The 16,068-nt window shown below is 40.1% G+C and overlaps 1 long non-coding RNA gene across 4 annotated transcripts in view; it reads right to left on the minus strand.

The window, feature by feature from the left end:
* Positions 1-15,253, minus strand: part of LOC133478099 (uncharacterized) — a 38,624-nt gene extending 23,371 nt beyond the window's left edge. For 3 of the 4 annotated variants that reach the window (XR_009788571.1, XR_009788573.1, XR_009788572.1), the window contains exons 1-2: positions 15,130-15,253; positions 2,303-2,420 (exon numbers count right to left, since the gene is read on the minus strand). This is a non-coding gene — a long non-coding RNA (uncharacterized LOC133478099). The remainder of the gene's footprint in view (positions 1-2,302; positions 2,421-15,129) is intronic. The other variant, XR_009788570.1, reaches the window with a different exon arrangement.
* Positions 15,254-16,068: the final 815 nt, after the last annotated feature.

Raw genomic sequence — 16,068 nt, forward strand, 5'->3', positions numbered from 1 at the left:
TGCGTGTGTGGTGTCCGGCCTTTGGGGTGTATCAGCCTTTATCTCAGGATTTTACCAGGTTTGAAGTATTTTTGTCTGTAAAATGTTCCCATGAATTGAATATATATGGTGTTAAGACAAAGTTCCAGCCAGTTGCATAGCTGTTCGGGGTTAAGTGTGGACCTGTCTCGGAGGCTTTGATTAACCAGTAGCCGTTGCCTCGCAGTTTCCAACGCATCCTGGGTTGGAATGCACGTGAACAAAGAAGTGACATCGAATGAAACTGACCTCTGACCTTGCCAACCACTCATTCACCATGCTGCCCATGGCATCTCATTTAAAGTTATGCAAAGAAAAAAGAAAATGGGAATACAAGAAGAAAGTTCAACAAAAGATTTGGTTGAATGTTTTTGGTCGTATACAACAGTTCAATATTGACTGGCGTCCACAAAGTGCCTTTGACGTCATTATTTATATATAATGCATACTATATGTGCACTCTGAAGCTTGTGGAAATCCAGTGAATTCTCCAAGGAGGCCAGTGTTTCCTCTTGGTTAAACCTCCAAGCTTTTATGTAAATGTGGCAATAAACACCCACCTCCCTCCCCACGTCAACTGACTAATGGTTTATTTTGACTGTCACCCCTTTTCATTGCTGGAGGTTGCTGAATCCCATTGACATTTCACAGTGCAGTCACCAGTTTAGTCTATATCTGTGTGTGTGTGTGTGTATACTGAGCTAATAGGCCCCCATATAATCTTGAACATCTAGGGATTTTCTTCCTTTTTTTTAGTATATATATATATATATATATATGTATACAAAAAAAAACAACTTGTTGAACTTGATAAGCAGTTCTACGTCCTAAGACTTGCTTTTAAATTGACCCTCCTTTTAGTGTCACTCATCTAAGAATGGTGATCTGCCCTTTAGTTAATGTCACAACTCTTTTACTGCACATCAAGGGCTTGAAAGATGGTGACTACACTACGGGAACACCTCTTAATCAATTAATTCATCAATCATGGCTGGGCTAGACCCTGAATCTAACTCTTTATCTTGCCAACACCTCTTGCACAAGTGTGTGCTTCCAACATTTTGGGACCTATTCTGTTCCGATTGTATCACGGTGTAAAGCAAGTTCCATGGAGACATACTTAGATGAGATGAATGTGTAAGAACCAATACAAAAACCTTGACCTCAACCCCATTTGAAGTAAGACAAGAACAAAGATGGTGATGCACTCCAGCATTTTGGCGAAAGAATGCAAGGTGTTATAGCTGCAAAAGCGGGGGACTAACACCACATATTTTTCTACTTACAGTATTTGGTGTTCCCAGGTATATTTGATAGTGGCTACAATTAGAAAGAAATTGCGATATTGGCAAATTAAAAGATAATGAACAAAGCCGTCAGAGTAAGCCAAGGGTTTATATAGTCCAGACAATAAAAATGAAATCCCCTGTTGGTATTTTAACATGTGACAACACACTCACAAAAAGAGCACCCAATATCCTCCCCCAGACGCCCAAATGCTGATCAACTCATTAATCATCCACCTACAGTGCGGAGACAGACACGGGAGGAGGCTCCTTTTGCTTGGGTTTTGTGTACGTGTATGTGTGTGTGCGCATCAACATTTGTACTTTGTCTTGTGCTGCATTCAGCACTGCTGGGAAGTAGAAACTATTCCACTCGGAGCCAACAAAGTCTAACCACAAATCGTTCCAGGCGAAAGCAGAAAGTAAATTAAAAAAAAGTTAAATATGGCCTACGACCATGATAAGATTTTGTTTTGTTTGTGAATAGAAACGCTGACTGTCAGCAGTCCTCATACCAGTTCTATTCCTGCTTTTTTTTTTTTTGTGCAGCGTTGATGATCAGAACATGGAGAAACAAAACAGTTGCACCTTTTTCCTTATACAACAAGTTGTGAAAAATGGCAACATGTCAGATAGGAAAATGGATGGATGGATAGCCTAGTCAATAAACAGGTACATACATATTTGCAGGAGTTGGGACCAAGCTCCGATGTGTATAGCGAAAATCTGCACGTAATGGACACGCTCTAAAACGTTTGTAATTTCCTGCATTAAAATAATCCTTAATGTGCCACATAATACTGTATGATCCCAAAATATTTTTATATATTTTGAAACTCATGTTACAGGATTACCCTTTAAAATAAATGGTTTGTAGGTGATTTAATTTTGATTGCTATTTGATTGAGCAATAGCGGTTCAGACCTTTCTCTGCATCATTTTGAGATGTTTAGCACCCGGCTTTGTCCGCCGTCAATCCCACAAGGAGCCTTGCCTACCTGTTGGACCCCTACTGGAATCTTCCATCACGCTGATGTGTCAATGCTAGCACCTTAGAAAGAGCAGGGTGTTCTGGCGGCATCTTGGAGCATCATAGAGAGTTTTTTTTCCAAATAGCTGTAATAGCAAAACACAACAAGTGAACGGTGAATTGCGGCTACAGGGGGGTTCACTGTACAGTACGTGCAGGGATTCCAAGAACGAGTGCCCTATAGGTCAGTCTTTCCCAACTTTTATTGCACCAAGGCACCCATTTTACATTAGAAAATTATCACAGCACACCACCAAACAAAAATGAGACAAAAAGTTTGAATAACTGTATTGGATAATGATGATCTCATCTCAATTTTATTCACAAATCGGTTTACCATACTCATAGTATGAAATCTGGGTCTGTTTAATTGAACACAAAGCTGATCTCCTTGCAGGAAGCCATGACTTATTCTCTTGTTATGTCAACTTTTGTACCTTCTGCCATTTAGAGGAAGAACAGTTAATGGTTCTGCCTGTCATGTCACTACACATTGCTGCCATAGATACCTGTGTATTTGTAATTTCAATTGCCACCTTTGTGTTACAATGGGGGTCGGGGATAGGAGGCCTCTCGTTTTTATTATTCAAGTGGACAATGCACCAAATGACTAATTGAGGCACGCGTCTATTGGAGCAGAGGCAACTATTTGAGGATATATGCTATGTCACCCATGTAGTATTTGTTGAGCACTCGAAATAGCCACGAGCCAATTTGCTTTCCTTTCCTTTTTATTTCCTATTCTTCACTTTGCTTCTCTGGCTCTGGCCTCTCGCTTATGGAAATTTATGATGCTGAGGCACAGCAGGAAATTTGCCAGTAAAAAGGGCACTTTTGCAAGCTGTCCTCTGACACGCCACCCACACAGTCCTAAAACGGGGTGTCATCCCCACCCATGAATCAACGAGGTCATTAAATCAAACAGCAGACATCCCATCTGCCCTTTTTCATCGCGGCGGTTTGTCTTCATCTTTATTCAATTAGAGGGGATTATTGGCCCAGCATACAGCACAACACGTTGATATTCCCGACTGAAAAGACAGCATGTGACCAAGACAGGATGATCAGGGGGATGCTGTTTACAATGACCACATGCTGCTAAGGGACTTATTTCTGATTGTTTATAAACTCACCTGACGTCGTGGGCTTGAGAGCGCTTATGAATGGAGTGCTAGCCAGCCACAATTCCTTATTTACTTACTTCAACTCCTATTTCTCTGTCCAAAATGAGCACTGATGTGGAGCCTTCTTTTTATGCCAGAAAGAAAAGTATATGTTTTTTTTTGGAATGATTATTAGGAAAATAGATTTTGGAAATTGCTATTGTCCAAAAGTAAACTGAATAAAGGGTATCGGTGATTACATGTTTATTTTAAAATTCACCCCTGAAATCCTGATAGCCTAAGTTAGTTGACATTTGTCTGTGTTGCACCAGAATTACAGCATATAAACAAATAGCAACATAAAACAAGTTGCAATTGTGAAAAGAAGAACAATACTGTATTATCCTATTATTATTTATCCATTTCATTGGCTTACTGACTAAAAATAGGGGGCTCCATGTTTGGCTTGACTCAACAAAAAATGGCAACTAGCTAAAAAGGACTGTTCAAGACATTTCTGGGACAAGTCAGGGCCCCTGAAGGGGAGATTCAACTTTTTCAAAATTTTGCAAATCAGTGCTACTTTGCCAGATGACAAATTGTCAAAATTGCCATGGCCTCCTATTTAATTAGGCTTTTAAGATCATTTCTGGACTAAGAGCCCTGAAACTAGATTCAACCTTTTTGTGAAGAATTCAGGATGAAAAAGTGGGCAGTTTTTGCCGGAATACACAAATTGCAACACTCAACTGAAAATGGAAAGAATTGCCTCTGTAACATAGCACTGCGTATGGTGTCATTTCCTAAACAGACAATAAAAGCAGCACACATAGCTAATTAATAGACATAGAGATAATTCAGGATCGGTTTATATATTAGGATTACGTGTTTGATCGTTTACCATGGTCAAGAGACTTGATCCCCAAACAGATTGTTTTTTTCCCCCAATTTTTCTACATAGCACGTTATAAAATCTGTTGAATGTGAATTTGTGAATTCTAGTCTATTATAAAATAAGGCCCAACAAATATGCTATTGTGGCTGGGAAGAGAATGGGATGTGGGGATTCGATGCAGCGATTTTGCCAGATACGAGGATAGTATCAGAGCTGGAAGAGAGGCGGGGTATTCCGTAATGTCACAATTAAAGTCGGACCTTTTGTCAGAGCTTTGATACGCCAAAGTAGAGTGAAAAAATTGAGTGTGAAAGCGGCCACTGCGGCCACATACTTCATGCACAGAGAGATTTAGTTTATTGGTTTCTTACCATCTCTTCATTATGTTGATTTTGTAGGGTGACCATTAATTAATCATCAGTTTGGGAGGCAAAAATATTCATCTCTATATCTTGATAGACACATTTCCAAGAGTAAACATGGTTGCCCTATTTGTTTTCACATTGTGGGCACTGTTATGTCAATTATAAGATAATTACAGGCTTCATAAAGAGAAAAATACTGTTGATTGTATTAGCTGTCAAGTTGCAGACGTTTGGTCTGCTCTGAAACAAAGACGGCTGTTACTGCAGTCTATCTGTGAATGACAAGAAAATGGGCTCAATCCCACCATTCGGACAAGGCAAATAGTACTTAAAGCTAAATGAAAAAGGTTTAATGTGTACTGTCAAGCCAAAAATAATTCTTCGTATAGACTGGGTGCTACAGAAAAAGTCCTTGCATCTGTTTGGGGTATGAAGTACAGTTAGGATCTTAGCCACAGACAACTTTCATATCACTATAATGTACAGCTACCATGCAATAGTTGACATAATAAATGAAAAACATATATGATACATACAGTAATGAATATATAAAAGAAGTACTGAGCTAAAGGGAAAAATATCTGATTATGATCTGAGCCAAACAAAAGTAACTATTTTATAGAGGCTGAAGACAATGGAGGGTTTACTGACATTTAATGTTTTCCATTTTTAAGCAGATTTGGCCTTAAACCTGATTGTTTTGTTGCAAAACCTTTGCTGTACACACTATACATACTGCACTGTGTACATACAGTGTCGTGACCTATTGGTGGATGCCCAGTGGGACACATGGTGCTCGTCTACACCAGTGCATTCCTAGTCTACACCGTAATTAGAAAAATAATCATAGTTTTACTAAGGATGTATATATATATATATATATATATATATATATATATATATATATATATATCAATCATACTTTGTCCAGTAAAAATACCTTTTACGCCAAGTCACCAGTTCAGAACATTGCATTCAAGGTTTCTCCACTTATTAAAACAAAAAAATGACAATCAGCAAAATAAAAATGATTGCAAACTCTTTACTTTTCATCCAATTGAATGCACGCAGTGGTAAGAAGCGGCGCAATATTCCAATATCGACTATAAAAGAATATGCAGATTCACAATCAATTAAAAACAACAAAAATTCAAATTGTTCTTTGATATAAAGACCACCTGCCCAAATTGGAGATTTTCATTGGACAAAATATAAAATGTGCGCATTTGATTGGTGTGCATTGCATCATAAATGAAACGGATATGATGCATTTGTAATGTTGACATTTTGTCAATTTGAATTGCTATATTCATGTTAGCGACCAGTTCAGGGTGTAGCTCGCCTCTCGCCCCAAAAAGATAGATGGGATAGGCTCCAGCACGCCCGCGACCCTCGTGAGGATAAGCGCTACAGAAAATGGATGGATGGATATTCGTGTTGCTAATGAAAATATTTTTGATTGCTCTGTTTGAGTGTTTGACTTATTTCTTGCTGTTGCATCTGCTTTGGGCCGCCCCTTTATGTGAGGTAGTTTATTTTGATGGACAGACAGCTCTGAATGTCTATAGTGACGCTTTTCTCCAGTAGGAGAAGAAGGAGGCAGACAACAAGTTTGGTGGGCTGTTATTAGAATAATTGCATCATAAATTGAAAGTGATTGGTGACTGGTCCTAGTTAAGAGAAATGCTCCACATGCAGAGGTTTGTAATGAGTGCCTGCTTCCTCATTAGTGCAAGATCCCTGCAGGCCTCCTTTTCTCAATACAGGGGGGTCTGATGCCTGTGAATGACAAATCTATGGTGTTTGGTGGAGTGGAGGCATTCAGGTGAAACTTATTACACTTTTCTTCCCACAGTCGGCTGCATTATTCAGCTTTAGTGCACCCCCCCACCCACAGGGACACTCCAATGTCAATTGTAGCTCTGCGAGCAAAGCAGTTACTAAACTTGCGTTTGAAGAACCAGTCCCAAACTGCTCTCTGCTCCGATAATGAGGACCCTCTCACGGCAATCCTGCCAGGCGCCGCTCTGAGACAAGAGCGGGAGAAGACTTTGTGAAGTGGATGAATGAGTGTGTAATTAGGAGTGTGAGGTTGGTCTTGAATTGGCAAAGGAATGACAAGTGTGAAAAGTGTTTTTATTTCAACACAGAAACAAACCAAGTGAGTGAGCAGAGTGTACTTTTCAACAGGCGTTATTGAAGAAATAGAAAGGAAATTTGTTGAATACATACTCTTACAACTTTAAAAAAAAAAAAAAAATGTGATTCAAATTTAAAGCACAAAAGGAGCTGAATAAAAATCCATTCACTTCTATCTCGTTGAAAGTCACATATGGATGGCAACTGTGTCTCTGGTTTAACATAGTTTAATAAAGTAATTGGAAGTAATTCTGTTAGAGGTTACTGTATGTTTCGGCTTATCTTAATTAACTATTAATTTAAATCCTTACCCCTGGCCAAGCCTGGACTGAGACAAAATAAAAAAAAAAAAATGGCCCTGGATTTTTGGCTGAGACCAGCCCCTCACAATTAGCAGAGCACATACAACGAGTAATTTATGTACGTGTTCCCCAAAGAAACGTGTTACTATTGAATTGCTGTTACGAATTTTGGAGAGTATACACAGACTTCATTTATTCAACACAGCTCACATGTGAACACACACACACACACACACACACACACAGTCGACCTTTTTAACACGTCATCCCTACGCAAAGCTGTCTAGGCAGGACCAATCAATCTACGCTTAATCCAGCAGTTACACTTTCATTGACACCCAGAATGCAAGAATTTTCATCTCACAGGCCAAAAATCAATGAGTAATGTCATTTTGATGATTATGGTATGCATCGTTGACCAATAATTCATGCCCGATTCTTTTGGTGTTGTCTTATGTAGGTTGAATATGTGCATGGTTTTGTAATTTATTAGTCTTTCTTCGACTCTGGCTCCATCCAACTCTTTTTTTAATTTCTGGTTATTTCCTTGGCGATTTCACATCAAACTTTTTTTGTTGTTGATTTTTGTTTTTGTATTTGTTTCCACGGGTGGCATGGTGCCTGGTGGTTAGCACGGCAGTGTCACAGTTCAGAGGTCGTGGTTTCGTATCTGGGCTCCTGTGTGGAGTTTGCATTTTTCTCCCCGTGGGTTTTCTGCAGGTACTCTGGTTTCCTCCTACACTCCAAAAACATGCACGGTAGGTTCATTGAAGACTCGAAATGGTCCTTAGGTGTGAACGTGAGTATGAATTCTTGTTTGTCTGTGTTTGTCTATATGTGCCCTGTAACTGGCTGGCCTCCAGAGCAGGGTTCACCCTGCTCTCACCTGAAGTCAGCTTTGATAGACTTTAGCACATCCGCGACCCTAACAACGATAAGCAGTATCAAAAATGGATGGATGGGAGGATTTGTTTCTATGCTTAGGTGTTGTTTTGGTTTGATGAAGTCTGTTTGAGTGCTCACTTCTTGTTGCATCTAATCTGGGGTCCACGGTTGGCCATATTCACACCTCACAGTGGTTCTTGGCATGTCTGCAGTGTCAGTAACAGACAGCATGCCAAAACCATGTCAAAACCTTCTATAAGATAATTCAGATTTACTCTCTTGGCTAAATGTAGTAATGAGAAATGAAATTATTGTATTCTTATCGGACCAAGGGATCATAATATTTCTGTAATTAAAGGTCTGAGCAAGGCACGGTAGTTGAAAATAAGTGGTAAATACCATACACACTGGTAGATGGGACCTTGTTTCAAAATACAGTGCAAGACTTGAGAAAATGAGAAACAGTTTGAAATATGTTAACATTGAAGCTGCTATATTATTTTCCTGCAATGTATGGCCTTCAAACCAGCAAAAACTATTTACCAATCCCTTGGCAGAGCAAATATTTGAAAATGATAGCAAGATTGTAATGTTTGGCTAAAACACTGCATGTAACATATGGCCACTTTTTTTTAAATAAACAAAATAGTCTTAAGAGGCACACAAGAAGTAAAATTATGCAATTTGCTTGGCTCTGGGTTGGTCATACAGTCTTCTGCGAAGTGTCAAACAACGACATGCTAGACATATAATGCATTCAGAATGAGCGATGCCCACATGGGAATATGCATGGAAAAGCAAATACAGTACTCTAAAAGCTTTGGGCGCTTGTGTTGGATTCTGTGATGAATGGTAAAAAAAGGGTGGCTCAACACATTTTAACAAGGTGTGGGGGGGGGAAATGATAGCACTATTCAAAATCGCACAACACAATTTATCATTTTTAAAAACTATTTGGTCACATATGGTATTGTGACTGCAAGGTTGTAATGGGTGAAACAAAGACTCCAGATGAAGTTTTGAACCCATACAAGTGAGCTTTATGACATTTTAGTATTTTTTTCCCCCCCAATGTGTAGTTTTGAACTGTGTTCAAACTTAAAAAAAAAAAAACAACTCAAGAAAGGAAATAAGACCAGACAAAGAAAAATACAATGTGGCCAACCAATAAGCAAAGACTGTCACAAGGCCATTTGAGCAACAACTAAACCCAATTTATTATTAATAATAATAATTACTATTGGTTAACAAGATGAGAGCAGCTTGAGTTTGTACCGCCACGTGGTCCAGCTGGTTATTCAGGGTGGGGCAAGTTGCTGATGAGCTACAACTGAGGTATATAGTAGGACTGGGGACCCTACTATTATTTTCCATCCATCCATTTTTCTGTAACGCTTATCCACACTAGAGACGCGGGGGTGCTGGAGCACATCGGTGGCTCTGCAAAGTGAAGACAACCAATTCTTGGAAGTCTTGCATGTTGCAACATCCGTACCCCGCAGGACTCAACATAAAAGCCCTCCATCAGTTTAAGGTGGAAATTGGAATTTGTGAGTATATTGAAAGAAAATAATCATTACTTCAGTATTCATGCGTTTTGTGCAATTTCTGTTTGTCGACGTGCTATGAGATGATTCTAATGTGTAATAGGTGCCTTGGTGATTTTGGTCATGAGATGGGAAACACCATGGACAGGTAAGCAGTGACATACAGGGCACATATAGACAAACAACCATGAACACTTGCATTCACACCTACGGCCTATTAAGAGTCTTCAATTCTATTCTTACATGCATGTTTTGGGAGAATGTACCCAGACAAAACCCATACAAAATGCACACAGGAGGGCCGAAGCAGAGACTGAAAATGTGAGGCAGAGTGACCACTAGGACACGGGAAAAAACTAAACAAAAACAAACATATGCATGACATTGTCCATGTACAGTATTCGTCTCATTGTCCATTCTGTGAGCTCAGTCGCTAAATAAATAAATAAATGCATAAATAAAAAGTGTTTTCTTCTATTTACACGGTTATAGCATGCATCCAAACTGAGCCACTTGGGAGAAGAAAAAAAGAACTGGGTCCTTCGAATCACGTATAAATATAGCCTCAGTATGAGAACACCAGCAGCCGCATATTCCACAAATGTCATGTATTTTCATGCATGTACCACACACTGAGGGTTAATGGCCTGTGAAATAATATTAGCACACCACAGGCAGGCTTGCCATTACACTGTATTTTTATAACTGGGAAAACTTGATGCAAACGCTCTGCAACTTGCTCATTTGAAGCATCAGTAGCACTGACATGCTTGCATTACTTTGTCCATGGCACAAGAGTTACGAGCCAGACTCATCCATTCTAAACAATCTGTTGTAGTAGTTTCTCACGGATGTATCCTACAACTCTCATCTTAGACTGATGAATCTGAAAGATAGAGCACATCAGCTTCAAGTACTCGTTTATGGTATGATAAAAATGAGCTCTGGCAAAGAAGATCAGTTCCACTCATTTCATGCTCATAACAAATGAAGCATCCTGCCCACTGGGAGCCTTTTGAGCTCAGATATGCTGTACTTATTTCCCCAATACTATCCCCGCTTGGTGCGAAGCCATAGACATCTGTTTAACCTGATTATTAAACCAGACCTTTTTCATGTGTTCTCATTTCGTTCCATTCGTGCGGACCTTTTGGAATTGTTTATCAAAAAGTGCACACGCTGTGAAAGAAGCTATTCATTGGTTGGATGCTCGTGATCGGATGCAGATGGTAGAGTGTCATATTCTTGATGATGTCAGGTAGCGTAGCGCAGACAGGTGCTGAATAAAAGGTACGCTGATAGATGAAAAAGCCTATGGAGCTTTCTTTTGGGCCACATCGGCTAGAGTTAGAACCATCTGGAAAATATGTATTGTGTAAGCACAACATGTTTAAACCATCACAGTACTCGTTTACTTCTAAATATTCTTAAGGGGTGAGTGTCCTTGTTTATCTCCGACCCCAAATTACTTTAAAACAAGGTTCCTCTGGCTGTCGCTCCACCAACAGTACTGAAACATTCTTTCTCGATATTTACAGTCTCCACTCAGACTGGTTTTACGTCTGGCAGTATGTTAAGATGCCTCAGGACACATAAACAAATGCTAAGCTCACATATCTCATGCATAAACAAACTCAAAGTAATTCAACATGGGAACATAAAGTTATGTACAAAGGCAAATCAACACCTATTGTGACTAGGCGAGGCAATTGGTGGTGATGTATAATCATCTAGTATAAACTGCAAATCCCATCAGCAACTAAATATTTTGTCAAACAAAACAAAGCGCTTCAAGTCTTGGTTTAGGAATTATAACAACAATGTATTGTGGCCCGAAACCATCACTGCAGTGTGGTTACAGGCCACAATACAATAATTTGTCAAATATACCGTCAAACGGTCCCTTAATTAACTTCAAAACACATGCATAAGTTTACATGCTGTCAATGACAAACCACCTCATGGAAGAAAAGAATTGAGGGCAATGCTATTCTGTTTAAGATGGGCTATTCATCGTCACCACTAGATGGCGCATAATACCAAGGAATAGACATTGATTACGATACATTACGGATACACTGACTGCTGGTGTGACAAAGACATTTTCCTCACAGAATGAATAAAATAATCTATCTATCTATCTAATAACCATGTTCCCCACTTTGTTGCAATATAGCACTTCTTTTCCTTTCGGTTTGTCCCTTTCGGGGTCGCCACAGCGCGTCATCCTTTTCCATGTAAGCCTATCTCCTGCATCCTCCTCTCGAACACCAACTGCCCTCATGTCTTCCCTCACGACATCCATCAACCTTCTTTTTGGTCTTCCTCGAGCTCTCTTGCCTGGTAGCTCCATCCTCATCATCCTTCGACCAATATGCTCACAATCTCTTCTCTGGATGTGTCCAAACTATCTAAGTCTGCTCTCTCTAACTTTGTCTCCGAAACATCGAACCTTGGCTGTCCCTCTGATGAGCTCATTTCTAATTTTATCCAACCTGGTCACTCCGAAAGCGAACCTCAACATCTTCATTTCCACCACCTCCAGCTCTGCTTCCTGTTGTCTCTTCAGTGCCACTGTCTCTAATCCGTACATCATGGCTGGCCTCACCACTGTTTTATAAACTTTGCCCTTTATCTTAGCAGAGACTCTTCTGTCACATGACACACCTGACACCTTCCTCTACCTGTTCCAACCTGCTTGGACCCGTTTCTTCACTTCCTGACCACACTCACCATTGTTCTGGACGGTTGACGCTAAGTATTTAAAGTCCTCCACCCTTCCTATCGCTTCTCCCTGTAGCCTCACTCTTCCCCCACCACCCCTCTCATTCATGCACATATATTCTGTTTTACTTCGGCTAATCTTCATTCCACTGCTTTCCAGTGCATGCCTCCATCTTTCTAACTGTTCCTCAACCTGCTCCCTGCTTTCACTGCAGACACAATGTCATCTGGAAACATCATGGTCCACGGGGATTCCAGTCTAACCTCATCTGTCAGCCTATCCATCACCACTGCAAACAGGAAGGGGCTCAGGGCTGATCCCTGATGCAGTCCCACCTCCACCTTAAATTCGTCTGTCACACCTACAGCACACCTCACCACTGTTCTGCTGCCCTCATACATGTCGTGTATTATTCTAACATACTTCTCTGCCACTCCAGACTTCCGCATGCAGTACCACAGTTCCTCTCTGGGTACTCTGTCATAGGCTTTCCCTAGATCTACAAAGACACAATGTAGCTCCTTCTGACCTTCTTTGTGTACTTTTCCATCAAGATCCTCAAGGCAAATAATGCATCTGTGGTACTCTTTTTAGGCATGAAACCATACTGTTGCTCACAAATACTCACTTCTATCCTGAGTCTAGCCTCCACTACTCTTTCCTATAACTTCATTGTGTGGCTCATCAACTTTATTCCTCTATAGTTCCCACAGTTCTGCACATCACCCTTGTTCTTAAAAATGGGCACCAGCACACTTTTCCTCCAATCCTCAGGCATCTGCTCACCCGCTAGAATTCTATTGAACAAGCTGGTCCCCTATCACTACCTTACAGTCGGTAACCTCCTTCCGATTACATCGTCTGCACAAAATGTAATCCACCTGCGTGCTTCTACCTCCGCTCTTGTAGATCACCCTATGTTCGTGCCTCTTCTGGAAAAAAGTGTTCACTCCAGCCATTTCCATCCTTTTTGCAAAGTGTACCACCATTTGTCCCTCCAAGTTCCTTTCCTGGATGCCGTACTTACCCATCATTTCTTCATCACCCCTATTTCCTTCATCAACTTGTCCATTACAATCTGCACCAATCACGACTCTCTCTCTGTCTGGGATGCTCAGAACTACTTCGTCTAGCTCCTTCCAGAATGTCTCTTTTCACCTCTAGGTCACATTCTACCTGTGGGGCATAGCTCCTGGACACACGATATATAAACCTTTCTCCTAATCATCATGTCAGCCAACTCCCGAGATTTTCCTGTCAAAGTCCCAACATTCAAAGTCCCCAAATTCAGTTCTAGGCTTTGTGCTTTCCTCTTCTCTTTCTGCCGAAGAACCCGCTTTCCACCTCTTCTTCGACTTCGACCCACAGTAGCTGAATTTCCACCGGCGCCCTGCAGGTGGACGCCGCCGGTGGCGAACGTTGTTAACCCGGGCCACGACCGATCCGGTATGGAATTCTTTGGATGAACGCTCATATTTGTTTGCCAAAGTTTTAAGCTGGATGCCCTTCCTGACGCAACCCTCTGCATTTATCCAGGCTTGGGACCGGCCTCCAGTTTGCACTGGCTTGTGCCCCCCATAGGGCTGCATTTTGCTGCATATAGCACGATAATGATTAAATACATTGTAAAGACTTACACCACACTATCTATCTCACCTCTGTAGCTATTCTTGAAAGATCACCTGGGCCCAGTGTGCGACATTTCATGGGGTGCTGCGATACAAAGCCACTGTGTTCACGTTCTTCTCTTAAAAGGTGCTAGATTAAGAAACTTCACTGAGTTACTTAAGGTCTTTGCCGCCATTTTTAAAACTCTGCACGTAGCGGTACTCGCTTTGACCGTAAATGACATCATAGAACGAGACAGCAGCAATAAACGAACCTGGATAGATTATTATTAAAATAATTATATTATTATTATTATCTATTTATTCAATATATTATAAAAGTATGGTTTATTGTTAGAAAAGCACAGCCCTTTTGTAACAGGATGAATAAAATATGGGTATTTCAGTTAAGAGGAAAGGAATATTAAAAACATTTTGGCTAGTCTCTAGCTCTATTAAAGAAAAAAATAAGTTGAACCCTAACGCTACACAAAAAAGCAACAAAGACAAACTCATTATCATGCAAAATGTATTTTTTACAGTCTCTCACTTGCACCTGGGTGACTTCTTTAAAAAAAAAAAAAAGCATATGTTCATCTATTGAAAAGCAGACATTGTTTTATAAGGTGTCTTGTCGTAAACTATCATTTAACTAGATTTACCACCTGTAGATATGGCAATGAAAACGACCGGATACTGCCAGCATTTTTTTTTTTAACTGAAAAAAAAACCACCCACACTGCAAAAACCAGACAATTGTCACTTGTTTCAAGCTAATTTTTACTTGAAATAAGAAAACCAAAAGTTTGCCAGGGGAAAATGTTTTATACATATATACTCCACTGGCAATTATTATTTTTTTACGTGATGCATCTAATTTAATTAGTTTTGACTAGAAATAAAATATTCTTGGTAATATTTTAAGTTTTTTCGGTGCCCAAAACAGCACGTATGAACACGCCCTATCTTGGCATAAGATACTTCACGGAGACATTTCATATCATATCAGATACACTGGGCAAAACTCGCTGCTATTCAATTAGCTAGCGATTGCTCCAAGTGACTAATTAGCTTATTTGCTAATAGCTACGCAGTACACACCATTACAAGCCTTAAAGTGCTAACACATAACATAGTGCAATTCAACAGGAGACATTGAAGCATCGCCGTGTGGTCAACTCTACTCTCATTTTGTAAATTGTGTGAGGGTTGTAAATCAAGCATTACCTGGTCATTAGTGTTAACGCAGCTGGAAACGTGTGTAGCGGTTCTGACCATAGATATGAGAAAGCCAGCGTGCTATAGCAGCCGTACGACCCAACGTGCCTACGTGGCGGCCATGTTGGGGAGGTCGTCGTGCCCCCTAGAGGGCCATGCATGGACACTGAAATTAAGTCGTAACTTGCTCATTTCTCAACTGATTTTCACAATGTTTAACCTTTTGTCAAGGCTAAAGCATCACCACAGAACTTTGTTTCTAAATAAATAAATAAATTCAAAAAAATATATATATTTTATTCAAATGAATTTGAGTACAAATTCATAGGTTGGGCTAAGTAAGGCAAGCCCTCCCAAAATAGGGCTGGCCTCACTACTGCTTTACATGGTTAAAATACTGAATCGCAAACATTATGCAGCTAAGAAAAGGAGGGGAAAAAGCAAAACAATCAAGTTTTACACAAATGCCTGCCCAAACAAATCTGTTTTTACCTCCTTTTTAAATCTGTATACAGATGAGCAACTGCTTATTTCAAATGGAAGTCCATTCCACAATTTGGGAGCAATGGGCTGCCACCTTTAGTTTTTAATTTTCTGTGAAGTAAAAGGCGGCCAGTAGATCACATCAGAGAAATAAAATAACCTTAGATCCACCAAGTATGGAGAAACCTAACAACTGAGGGTTCTGTATGTGACTGTTAAACTTTTGCACTGAATCCTTAAATGACTGCAAAATTGTGGCCAGACATGTTACTGTAGCTATGAGAGTGTGCCTGTTTGTTGTATTATTTGGGCTTTATGCTTGTTGGGATGGCCACCTCCACTCAAGACACCTCCACTGGGCATTCTAAATGTCAGTCACAACACACAATCTCTGATTGATTAGCACGTCACTCTGGCAGAAATAAATCTACCATTTTACAGTAACACTTAATACCTAGGAAGTAA

The sequence above is a fragment of the Phyllopteryx taeniolatus genome, chromosome 5, assembly GCF_024500385.1.
Source record: "Phyllopteryx taeniolatus isolate TA_2022b chromosome 5, UOR_Ptae_1.2, whole genome shotgun sequence".
NCBI classification, from domain to species: Eukaryota; Metazoa; Chordata; class Actinopteri; order Syngnathiformes; family Syngnathidae; genus Phyllopteryx; species Phyllopteryx taeniolatus.